Below are 12202 nucleotides of genomic sequence, written 5' to 3' on the forward strand. Positions count from 1 at the left end.
CATAACCATACATGGAATCCATAGAAAACCACCTCCACCCTCATACCACAATCACTTCACCCAATATTGGGTCCATAAATCACCAAAATCAATACAAGCTTGGATGCCTCAAAAAATTTTCACTATACCCAGAGGAATTTTCCTATCTCCACCCACCTCTTAAGAGCTTCTCATAAAAATCCATATCCACCCTCAACCATTGGTATTTTCCTGAGACCACCTCAGCAAAGATCCAAATTCTACCGGTAATCGAAAGCTCAACCAATTAGGGAAATCACTACATCATGGCTATCCAGGAAATGACATAAGGCAATTTTGTACATCATTGTCAGTCCAGAAAAATACCATGCCAATGACGGAAAAAATGACCAATAAACTAATGCATTAACCTTGCATTCAAATCCCAACATGATAAATCACACATGCACATTGTTACCTGCAAAAATCCTCTCGCTGGCTGCTTTTTTCTACCCTTGCCTGTTGATGTCTAAACTTCCTCTTGGCTACCACATGAATTCCTCTTGCATTCCTTGATTTCATTTCTTTTTCCTTGCTTGTCTCTTGCTTGAGTTCTCAAGTTCTCTTCTCCCCAAAGAATGAATGCAAGAATGCCTTCTCTCCAATTTCTTTTCTTTTCTTTTCTTTTCCTTTTTCTTCATTTCCCTTGCATATTCTGCATTTCCCCTTGCATGAAATTACTTCATTTTACTTTATTTATTTTGAATCCTTGCCACATGTACCTTTCTAGCATGTAATAAATAATTTTCCATTCATTTCTTTTTTACTCTTTCAATGCCAATAAATAATTAACCATAAGTGTATCGCAATGTAATTTTTTTCCCTTCATTCAACTTGGAAAATGTGTCCCATGACCTTGGTATCCCATGAAAAATACATAGAGAGATAGAGTGGAGAGAGAGAGAGAAAGTGACAAGGGAAGAGAAAAAGGAGAGAAGAGAGAGGGAGACATAGATGGAAAGGGGAGAGGGGAGAGAGAAAATGAGAGAGGAAGGGAGGGAAGGAGATAGTGACAACATTGAGAGAGAGAGAGAGAGAGAGAGAGAGAGATGGAAGTGGGATAGAAAGGAAAATAAAGGAACGAATAAAGAGGACTTGAGAAAGGGAGTAATACAGTCATGGATTTGGAGGGGGAGAGAGAGGGTGGGAAGAATAAAAAGAGAGAGAAATATGGAGAGAGAGAGTGAGTGACAAGGGGGGGAGAGAGAAGGGGAAGAGAGAGAGAGGGAAAGGAAGAGGGAAAAAGAGAGAGATAAATAGATATGGAGAGAGTGTGTCTATGTTTTGAGGTGAGGTAAATAGAAAAATAGGGAGATATGGAGGGAGATTAATATATAGAAGGAGGGGTGAGAGAGGGAAGAAGAGAGGGCTAGAGTGAGTGAGCAAGAGAGAGATAGAAACGTATGGAAAGAGAAAGCATATGTGTTTGGGGAAATGAGATAAAGAGGTAAATAATGAGAGATGGAGGGAGATATAAATAGAGATGGCGGGGGAGAAAGAGAGGTGAAGCGAGAGATAAAGAGAGGGAGGGGGAGAGAGAGAGAGAGAGAGAGAGAGAGAGGAGGGGAAGAGCGAGAGATAGATGGGGGAGTAAGGGATGGGGGGGAGAGGAGAGAGAGATGGAGATAGACATAAATATGGGGGGAGAGAGAGAGAAGAATGAAGAGATACATAGATGCAAATATAAATATGGGCTTTCAAGCAAAAAAGATGGTCCTCGAGAGATCAAAACCAATTGATTCTAGAGTCTACTGTTGCCCATGCCCAAACCAAATTGGTATCATTTAGTTCAAGTGTGTCATAGATGAGAGAATGGCTAGTTTGTAGAGGATTGGGAGGGTTAAGCGAATGGAAGGAAAAAGGAGCACCTCCAAGGGTAGGCTTGCCAAGGAAAGCGAAAGAGTGTTTAAATCACTCTCTAAAGAAAGATATTTAGATGGATTGCTTTAGATAGAATAGAAAGTTCATTCCATTCCTTTGAGTGAACTAAATACACTAGAGTTAGTTTCCATATCGTATATATCCCTTTCTCTTGAATTGGAAGGGGGACATGAGAACTTTTTTTATTGCACCCTAGTGAGTGAATTAACCATAATTTCTAAGGGTCACACTAATTGTACTTGGCAAGATTGAAACTCCTACTCATTTTTGCATCAAATCGTGTTGTCAAGTTCAATGCAGCATATCCAAATCATACTGGAAGGTTCGATTATGATTTCTGCATTATAGTAATTCAACCATAAATAAAATACTTTAATTTTCATCTTAAATAAAATGGTCACTTACGTAAAATGTTGATTCTTGAAACTATAAACTATTTATAATTGACTACATTATTTTATTCCCATTTTCCATCATTCAACATTGTTATCCACTTTGAGTTCAAACAAGGTAATAGAAAACAACCACCATTGAAACTTAATTCGGGTTTAACACTCCATAAGTCACAATTATTGACGTTGGAGAAAGATACTATTAATATTGGAGAGCAAGAGAGATAAGGTATGACATTTATTACAATAAATCAAATTAAAGATTTGAATGATCTATGATTTCAACTATTTTTTCATATAATTGATATGAAAATATGACAAAACTAACAAGCGTGACAATAAGAACAATAAAAGAAAATAGTTTGAGATTGAGCACAATGAATACTAGTTGTAATTTACTACATTCTTATTATTCATATTTTCTATTATTCAACACTGTTATGTTGTCTCTTTCCCTTCAAATTTTTTATTTAAACCTTTTTCATTATTCAAGCTATTAACAGTCTCTATCATCTCAAAAAACTAAGGTAATTGAGTAAATTTAAAAGAAAATGACCATATTAATCTTAGACATATAATTAGATGTTCAAAAAAAAAATTGTGACCATGCATGACTGAAACCAACCTAAGTCTATCTTACCCTTGGATATATTAAGCACTCAGAGGGATCAAATATCTCAAGGTGCAAATCTTTCCTCAAGTTTTGCACTAAAAAAGAAGTTTGCAACTCAAGGAATTTGATCCCTCTCGAGCGCTTGATAAATCTAGTGTTAATATAGATCTAGGCTAATAATAGAGATGTATTCATGTATTATCATGTATGAAATTTAGTTATAGTGAATAAGGCCCATGTAGTAGCATGAATGCAAATAAGGTAAGAAAGCTTATTAAAAGCTCCATGTTATAGAATGTTCATAGCAAGTAGATAATATTATAAGTAAATAAAAGTAATTTAATATAGGTATGGAGAAAATTATTATAATTGTATTAAGCATTGATTAAGAAGTAATTTCCTTCCATAGGAAATATTATATGTTGTTACCCTACTTCAAAGGTTTTCTCTATATTATTGTGTTGATTATTTTGTATGATTGATTTCTTCTCAAAATTAAGGGTTTATTTTGGATTGTACATTTAAGTCTATTGAGGTATGTAACATTGAGAACATGGGAGGGGCTATGATTCCACTAGGGTAATGGAAACTAGTCCAAGACATCTAGGTCATTCACCCAATGCAGCGACTCTAAAGGTAAAGAAAGAAAATCACCATAGTAAACTTGAGATACTCATTTAGCTAGCCTAACTATGGCAATCCATTAAACTATCCATTGAACAGAAGAATGATATTCCTTCAAGAATATTATTTCTTCTAGTGCTCTTCAAGCTGTGTATAATGAGTCTAACCTATTATCTATCTTTAGGGAAAACTAATAAGTTTTATCTTGGTTCTTAGACACTAAAAATGCAACAATATATAGGGGATGAGAATAATTTCCTATTAATCTATTCTCTATGCTATTTTGTAACTTTCCATCTCTTTCCCTCTGTGGTTCACTTTCTTCTCTTCCCTAACTATCCTTAATCACTTATAAGCTCCAATGGAAAATGTTTTTGCACATAAAATAAGAAAATTAAAGTATGGATGATGTAACATAACCCCAAAAATTTTAATCTTGTAACATTCTAATTCTATGAAGACTGAGCTAATAAGTCAGTGCAATGCATCATGGGTGCCTTCTTGCATCACAAATCATGATGTTGAATATCAAATGACCATGTTTGATATGAGGAGGTTTTATTGTATACTAATTCCCCCCCTCTACCTACATATGTTAAACATAGAGGTTCTAGTCACTATGCATGCAACTAATTTATTTTATATGATTTCACAGAGACTACTCCCAATTTGTGGTGATGGCTATATTTGATAATGGTAGAATCGTTTTTCGTGGCAACCTGGCTTTAATTGCTCGATTATGGTAGTGTTGGAGTTAGTTAGTTTTTAAAGATTGGTTTCTAGCATTCATACTGTGGTCATGGAAAAAAATAAACCAACTAGCCTCATCAGAAAAGAATAAACCGAAAAATTTAAATCTAATACATTAATGATATGATTTCTGAAGCAATGAAAGCGTCATTAATTAATTATTTTTTCCCATTCAAAGGGTCTCATTCTTATGAATATATACACAACAATATTACAACCAGATTTGAACTTCATGATATTTTATGGTATTTATAGGTGGGCTCTGGAATGATTGTTGAATATAATAGATGATATATTTCATGGTTTTATGTAGTGTATGTGTCACATACCCAAAGGTCTTTCTTGGGCTCGAGTTCACTTCGTGTGTGCAAATTGATAGACTACTTCTTTTTCTAATGGTAACAAAATCCAAAATTCATATGCTTAAAGAAATAGTTGCAAACAGATCATGTATATTTCGAATTCACTCATTATCATAGTGTAAATACAAAGCATCTCACAGATAGGAAAGCATAAAGACTTAACTGTAACTGAGAGCATAAGTAAATAGAATTGACGAGATGCTAACAACAACAATGTAGTAAATGATACAACATCCGACTTTTAACCAATGAAGTATATCATAGGGTTGTTAATGCGCATTACAAAAGCTCATATAATGAATAATAATATGAATAGTTGGCACAATAAGGTTTCATAAGCAACAATATGTATATCACATTCTATTGTGTCAATGCATCCTTCCCAGTAATGAAACAAGGTTGCACATTCTAAGTCATATTATATAATGTCATGTGTTAAGACATTGACACCACACACCATCATGCATAATTAATGATAACACTTTTACAACAACATATTAAACCACACATGAAATCATACCCAACCAAGGATAAGATCTTGTCTACTTAGGATTAATATACACCATCACACTCGTCTTTATGCCCAAGTCATGACTACACAATGACAAAATATTGGGTTTCATTCCATCAAGATGTAGCAATACTTCATAATAAAACAACTAATATTATAGTGGACCATCATATGGTAGAATTTAGACAATCATACAAAGGATATGGCAATACGTTATAACAATGCAATTTGAACCTACAAGAATTGCACACAATCCTTAGTAGAATTTTCATAATTCTTAATGACAGTTACACAATGCTTAGTGACAGTTCATGATGTAGCAACATGTTAAAAGGTGACATTATTTACATATCAGCAGATTGTGGCCATACTATGTGATGAAATAATATGTGACAACTAACTAAATGTGATAGTAAGATAACATATTGATTGTATTTAGACATTCACTAATTGGTTATATTAATACATTGTGACTGTGCAACGCTGGTGGATTACTTTGCAATATGAAGCTACAAGAATTGCATGTTGTCACAAATTCTCTCTTGTTATCTAAGTGAGAATGCTAAATTTAACCACGATAACTAATTCAGTATGAGCCTCTTTTCTTTCCCATGTGTACATATATATGAGAATATTGGCAGTTGCACAATCATTAGAGAGAATATATGTTACTAGAATAAATGTAAGGGAATTTCATAAACAAATCTACTTTAGTCCACTGTCAATAACACATGTCAATGAAGCTAAAGCAATGAAAATGCCCAATGGTAGAATCATTTGTGGCAACCTGGCTCTTACTACCTAAATGTGATAATAAGAAAACATATTGCTTGTATTTAGACATTCCTCACACACACATGCACACAAGCCATATAAAATTTAAGTAGCCAGATACATAATTTTTTCTTAAAATGACTATGAATGAATAAATGAAGTGCCTTTTATTTCACATAAAGAAAGAAATACACACATTGAGCAAAGAAAGACAATGGTCATATACATATGTCCACTTCAGCATACACCCACCTTCAACTATCTATACCCATGCATTTACCACACATTTGAATCTCACCATGCCATTGACTCGTGTTAAGCACCTTCTATAATGTTCCTTTTCTAGAATGTTCCTAAGATCAATATGATGAAGATTATTGTAATTCTATGAAACATTCCTTGAGGAGAGAGCATTTCTTCTATAAGAAATAATATATGATGTTATTTATCTACATTGTTGTTAATTCCTTTGTGTGAATGATATATTGTTTAAAGTTTATTATATATTAACCTGATGTACACAACATTTTGGGCCAAGAAAAAAACGAGAATGGAAAAACTTAAAGTAAGTAATAAGTGTGCAGCCATATATTGTAATTTACATAACTATGATAAGTTGATGGCACTTACATCAATAATATAAAAATATGTTTTTGTATATAGGTGATATCATGTTGGTAGAAAGATAAGGAGATCACTGTGGATTTATTTTTATATAGCAACTCTATATTAAAAATTCATGGATGTATTTAGCATGAGAAAGTTATTATTTCTATAAACAAGGTTCATGGATATATTTAGCCAGAACAAGTTATTATTTCAATGAAACTTAATAGATCACATCATTTCATCAATCTTGATGTAGTTTAAATATGGGTGGTATTAGAAAAAAATATTCAAAACAAATAGTTTGATGGTGAAAATATCCCAATTTTTAAATATATAAAAAAATATATAAATTAAGCATGGATAAATATTTGTTGCATTATGATCCATTAACATTAGAGATGGCTCACTTTGGATGGAATCGATTGGTACACTCAGTATTGATGTCCAAAAGATTTGGTACAAGAAGAAAGATCACAATATTGGTAAACGAAAAGAGCCACACTTTGGATGGAATCGATTGGTACACTCAGTATTGATGTCCAAAAGATTTGGTACAAGAAGAAAGATCTCAATATTGGTAAACGAAAAGAGCCAAAAGAGAATAAAATTTCAGAACTCTACGGCCACTCACAGGTTGTCTCAAAACAAGAGTAAGTGAGAAAATAATGCTCTTAGAGCAGCAAGCGATAACAGGGGAGCGGGCAAATTCGGCATAATATTTGCCCGCTCTCGTTTTATCGTGCTAAGTTGCGAGCTGTTCTGAGGACATTAAATACCTAATATATAGACGCTAAAAAACCACAATAGAAAGGAGAAGCAAAGGAACCAGACTTAGTCCAGTTGCTCTTAGATCACTCACTTAAAAGCTACTGACTGTGTACTTCCGAGAGTCCGTTTTCAAAGGCCCGAATCAGCTTTTCAAAATGGCCAGCTGCGGCCTTTGTTAACCCTTCAAGTGTTTTATAAAAGCAATCAAAATCCCTCAAAGTTGAATGGATATCGCTGGTCTCAATGTCAGCTTCAGCTTTACGGACAAGCAACATTTGATTTTGAAGTTCATGTTCAGCACACTGATGAAGCCGTTCTAAACTATTCTCAGTCTCCCCTTGCAGGAATTCGAAGAAATGTTGCTTTTGTTTAACCGGATGGGCGTCATTATGAAGCAACGGAAGATAGTAGCCGTACGCATATGTCCATTTCAGCATACGCCTGCATTCAACTATTTGTAGCCATGCATCTACCACGTATTTGAATCTTGCCATGGCAGATTGACTCGTGCGCAGCACACGACTGTCAACCAATTCTTTAAGCTCCACCACTCTCACACGCTGCAGATCAGAGAATGCCTTTTCCTGAGACTTTTCATTTGCCTTCCATCTCTCAAGGTAAAATACAAATCTATCTGACGACATTTTAGCAGTCAGTTTCATCGCATCTTCGGAGACGGATTCATGGGACGAATTGTCTTCTCCTGCTTCCGGTCGACGATATCGGTTACAAGCAACCGAAGTGTCATAGCCATGCACGTTCCAATCACGGAGGCATATCCAACAGAATTCAAACCCACAGGACCGTAAACATGTCATATGCATGCAGCCAGAATCCTTCTCGATCGGTCGTTTACACTTGGGACACGGCTTAGAGTTACCAATTATCCAATACAAGTTCTGTGATTCGCCTTCATTAATCATGGAAACCCACTTTTTCACTGTGTCACAATCGATTGGACGATGACATTCCTCTAAACAGTTCCAGCAAAATTTATGCGAGCAATTGCAGACAACCTCCCGACTTGCATCAACGTTAACAACATCAATCTGCACAGCATACTCGCAACCGGGTGACGGACACCATTTAACCCTTGTGTTTTGTTCAACATATGACCTCACAACATATGTTCTATACTTGCTATTGTCTTCCTCAGATAACCCCAAAGAAAAAACCATATCTGCATCCACAACAGCACCACATCCGGGATTTACATTTGGACATCGTAAGTTGAGGCATCCTGCACCTTCGTTACTTATTGAGGTATGAATATAAAGTCTCCAACACTCTTCGCAAAAGCGATGGCCGCAATACTTGAGTTTCTTCATGTCTCCCATCTTGTAATCATCAAAACATATTGGACACCTGATTGAGTTTTCTTCTTCTTTTACGTTGGGCTCATGTAACAATAACCCCACAGCATTCCTCACCTTCTCCTCATTTACAAACCATTGATCGTACACATTATTAATATTCCAGTGGAAGTGACGCAAAATAATGCTTGCCTCAACTTCCGAGACAGAAAGTACATTACAAACGGTTGATATAGCCTTTCCCTGACGCTCAGAAATGTCGTTCAAACTTAAAACGGTGTACTTCATGCATCTATCATTCGCATCGCCCGCTGCTATGTTCACCTGCATATCGTAATTTTCTTCTGATTCTGATTCTGCTTCGTCAGAGGTGTCATTTGCATCATAATCGTATACATTATCATGAGACTCCATTTTCTTGAATCACAGCGCGAGCTTTTTTCCTTCGTGTGCCTGAAGGTATGAAATAAGATAGACAAGAAGCTGTGCCTTCTCCTTTTAACCTACCTCTCTGAATCCACCAATAGTGTACGAAATATATTGAGAACACCTGCGCGTTTCACTTTCTTCTACTAACCCAATGGTACCTTCGCTGCCATTTATACCAAAAGAAGCATTCACTAGCCGACTGTCCATTGTCAATGTGATGGCATTTCACAAAATTGGGAGGATTATGTGACGAGGCTCTATTAACGGTTTGGTAGAGAATTACATAATAATGTTACCTTGATACTTCTAATCTTAGAAATTTCTCAAATACTCTTTTCATTTATAATTCACTTAAAACGATAAACAAATTATTGAATAAATTTAACTTCACTTTGTGAAATGGTCAATCGGTTTATTATGAAGAAATATTGCGATGTGTAATTAACAAGAAAGATGTACACTTATTTACAATGGTGTTTAATATCGTAATTTGTAATTAATAATAAATGTGTGGATTCATTTACAATGGAGATTTTAATGATGATGATGATGATGGTGGTGGTTAACGTCTATCGTATCGGACCTATAATTTTCTTAGTTTTAATTATCTATAGCTTTCTTTTTTTTCTCTACGGTCTTCCAACTTTCTTTATCTTGCATCTCCTTCATCTCTTTTGATTCTTAGGACATTGGTGTCTTAGCTTCGCGATCTATTGTGTTCGTTCTTTTGAAGATAGTCGAGAAAAAGTTTGGTCTAGGAGATCTTCGTCGCTGTTAAATGAAGATTTATTTTGTGCGGTATTGGAATCCTCACAACTATTGATTTGTTGGGCAGAGTTTTCTCCTTGCTTGTCTTGAGAGTTGTTTCTTTCTTGCCCGATTTCTTGTGATAAAGAGTTTTCTCTAGAGTATTCTTCTTTGATGACAGTGTAGTGTTCTTTTTGTGCTCCTTCCCAACATGTAGATCTGTGGCGGTTTTTTCTAGAAAAAATTTTCTCGGAGGCTTTTAGGCAATTTTTGGCTAGATGGTCTGTCTCAAAGCAGAGTCGACATCTGAAGAGGACACTTTCATAATCAAGTTTCTGGTTCCACACATAGTCTTTACTTGTTAGGTTTATTTCAGCTCAGAATTTGGCGCTGGAGTCCATTTCCACACAGATGCGTGCATAGGTGGTTCTAGCATATTCCTCTGTTTCTGGGCACCTACAATAAAATTTCCCAATTGCATTTCCGATGGCTTTTAGCGACGAGAGATTCCAGAGATGCAAGGGTAGGCTTGGCAATGTCACACAAATTGGTGCTGAGGTTATGACTGCTGTAGAGGGATCGAATGATGGGTTCCAGGGCTTCATGAATAGGCCTGATTTTTCCCAAAACCAAGGGTCGGAATCTAGAATACATTGTCTGCTTTCAAGATTTTCAAAATCTACTATAAAGAAACCCTTGGCACAAGGGTAGATATTAATTTCATCAGAAATGACAGGCTTCCATACCTCTGAGATCCAATTGTGGAGAACTGTCAGCCGCGGCCAAAAGCCATTGAACCGGCAGATTAGGGCACTTCCGAAAAACTTCAAAGCCTCATCAAGTGAGGCTTGGACCACCTGGATAGTGGGAGCTAGGGCTTCACTAACGATATGGGCAGGAGCTTGCCTTCCAGAAGCGGATGAGCCACCAGCTATTTTCTCGAAGCTAGGAGCCATATTTTACTTGCCCGTAGAACCCAACCGCAGAGAAATAAGGCAAAAGATAAGATTATATCTAGATCTAGCCACAGAAGATTAGATATAGAACCCAGCCGCCTAGATCTAGATCTAGCGGCAAAAGATTACATCTAAAACCCAGCTATGAAGGGAAATGGAATCGCACGTGACATTACCTTCGAGAATACAGTTGGACCTGCAAAGCATCAGGCGGTGGCCCTGCGCGTTGGATCAGATCTTGCAGCTCGAAAAGGTCGTCCCCAGAAAGGGCAAGACTAAACGGCGACTCTCAGGCACCAGCAAACCGTGATCTGTGAAGCGCAAGAAGCAAGACCGTGGAGTAAATATATCGTACTGGATGCCAAAGGGAAACGCTGATACGATTCACTGTTAATTTGAAGGTCATCGTAGGAAGGTTGTTAATGAAACGAGCATGCACATATCAGAAGCACGGATCTTGTTTTTATATAAGTAAAAACAAGATCTGTGAATTAAAATCTAATTGTGGAGAATATACACGCAGTAGGGTATATAAAAAACCAAGAGACACTGATTTTTTAATAGTGATGGGCTCTTTATTGCCTACGTCCAAAGAGAGGCTCAACTAGTCTTCAATCTTTTGTAGACATTGATCCAATCCTTGGCCTTTTATTTGCAGCGCATTTAGCATCATCAAGATCTCTTGACAAGCTTCTTTTTTGTTGAAAAGGACTCTTCCAAGCAACATTTTCATTTGCCAATATATATCAATAGTGTGCATATATTGATTGAGTCTTCCCTTGGTATGCCTGACATCTGGTATCCATTCTACAAAGTCACCTGCAATCTCAATATCTAATAGACATTATCACTCCATAGTTATGCCATGCTCTACCTCATCTATTTCTTCCTCAAGGGCATAGACTCTATATATCTCTTTACTGGGGCCTCCACTCTTTACTAATTTTATGAATTCATATTAGGATAGTAGGTGAAACCCTTGCATGACACGACTCTCTATCACGACATTTTGACTACCTTGGAATTACAGGCTCAAACTTAGTCTTTGACATGCAAAGTCGGAATGGAAATGAATGGTGTAAAGTTTAGGTGGAGAATTACTAAGTGACAAGGAGTCCTAGTAATGTGTAGCTAGGGGGACAAGTGGGCTAGGCCTCAAGGGTATCAGGAAAATAGGCGAGATGAAACAAGGAGTGCTACTCCAAATCTTCACCACCTCACCTATGCTAAGCATAGAGAAATACCATGACTTAAAGAGAGGGGATGTGTGGGAGGGGGAGGCGACGAGGGCGAGATGGGAGAGCATACGAGGGAGGACACTAGACAAGGAGGGAAAAATGAGCATCATTTTGCAATGAAATTTTGAGTAGGATCCGAGAATGAGGGCTCAAGGAAAGATACTTTGATGCACTATTGTGTTCCTGGGAGATAATTTGATTTGAAGAAAGGAGTTGA

At 36.5% G+C, this 12202-nt stretch overlaps 1 pseudogene; it reads right to left on the minus strand.

The window, feature by feature from the left end:
• Positions 1 to 7400: 7400 nt before the first annotated feature.
• On the minus strand, positions 7401 to 9029 carry LOC149178156 (putative E3 ubiquitin-protein ligase ARI8 pseudogene; annotated as a pseudogene).
• Between the last annotated feature and the right edge of the window lie 3173 nt (positions 9030 to 12202).

The sequence above is a fragment of the Pinus tabuliformis genome, chromosome 4_1 (assembly GCF_031772625.1).
Source record: "Pinus tabuliformis cultivar Carrire ecotype Pingquan chromosome 4_1, CPIR1, whole genome shotgun sequence".
Classification (NCBI taxonomy): domain Eukaryota; kingdom Viridiplantae; phylum Streptophyta; class Pinopsida; order Pinales; family Pinaceae; genus Pinus; species Pinus tabuliformis.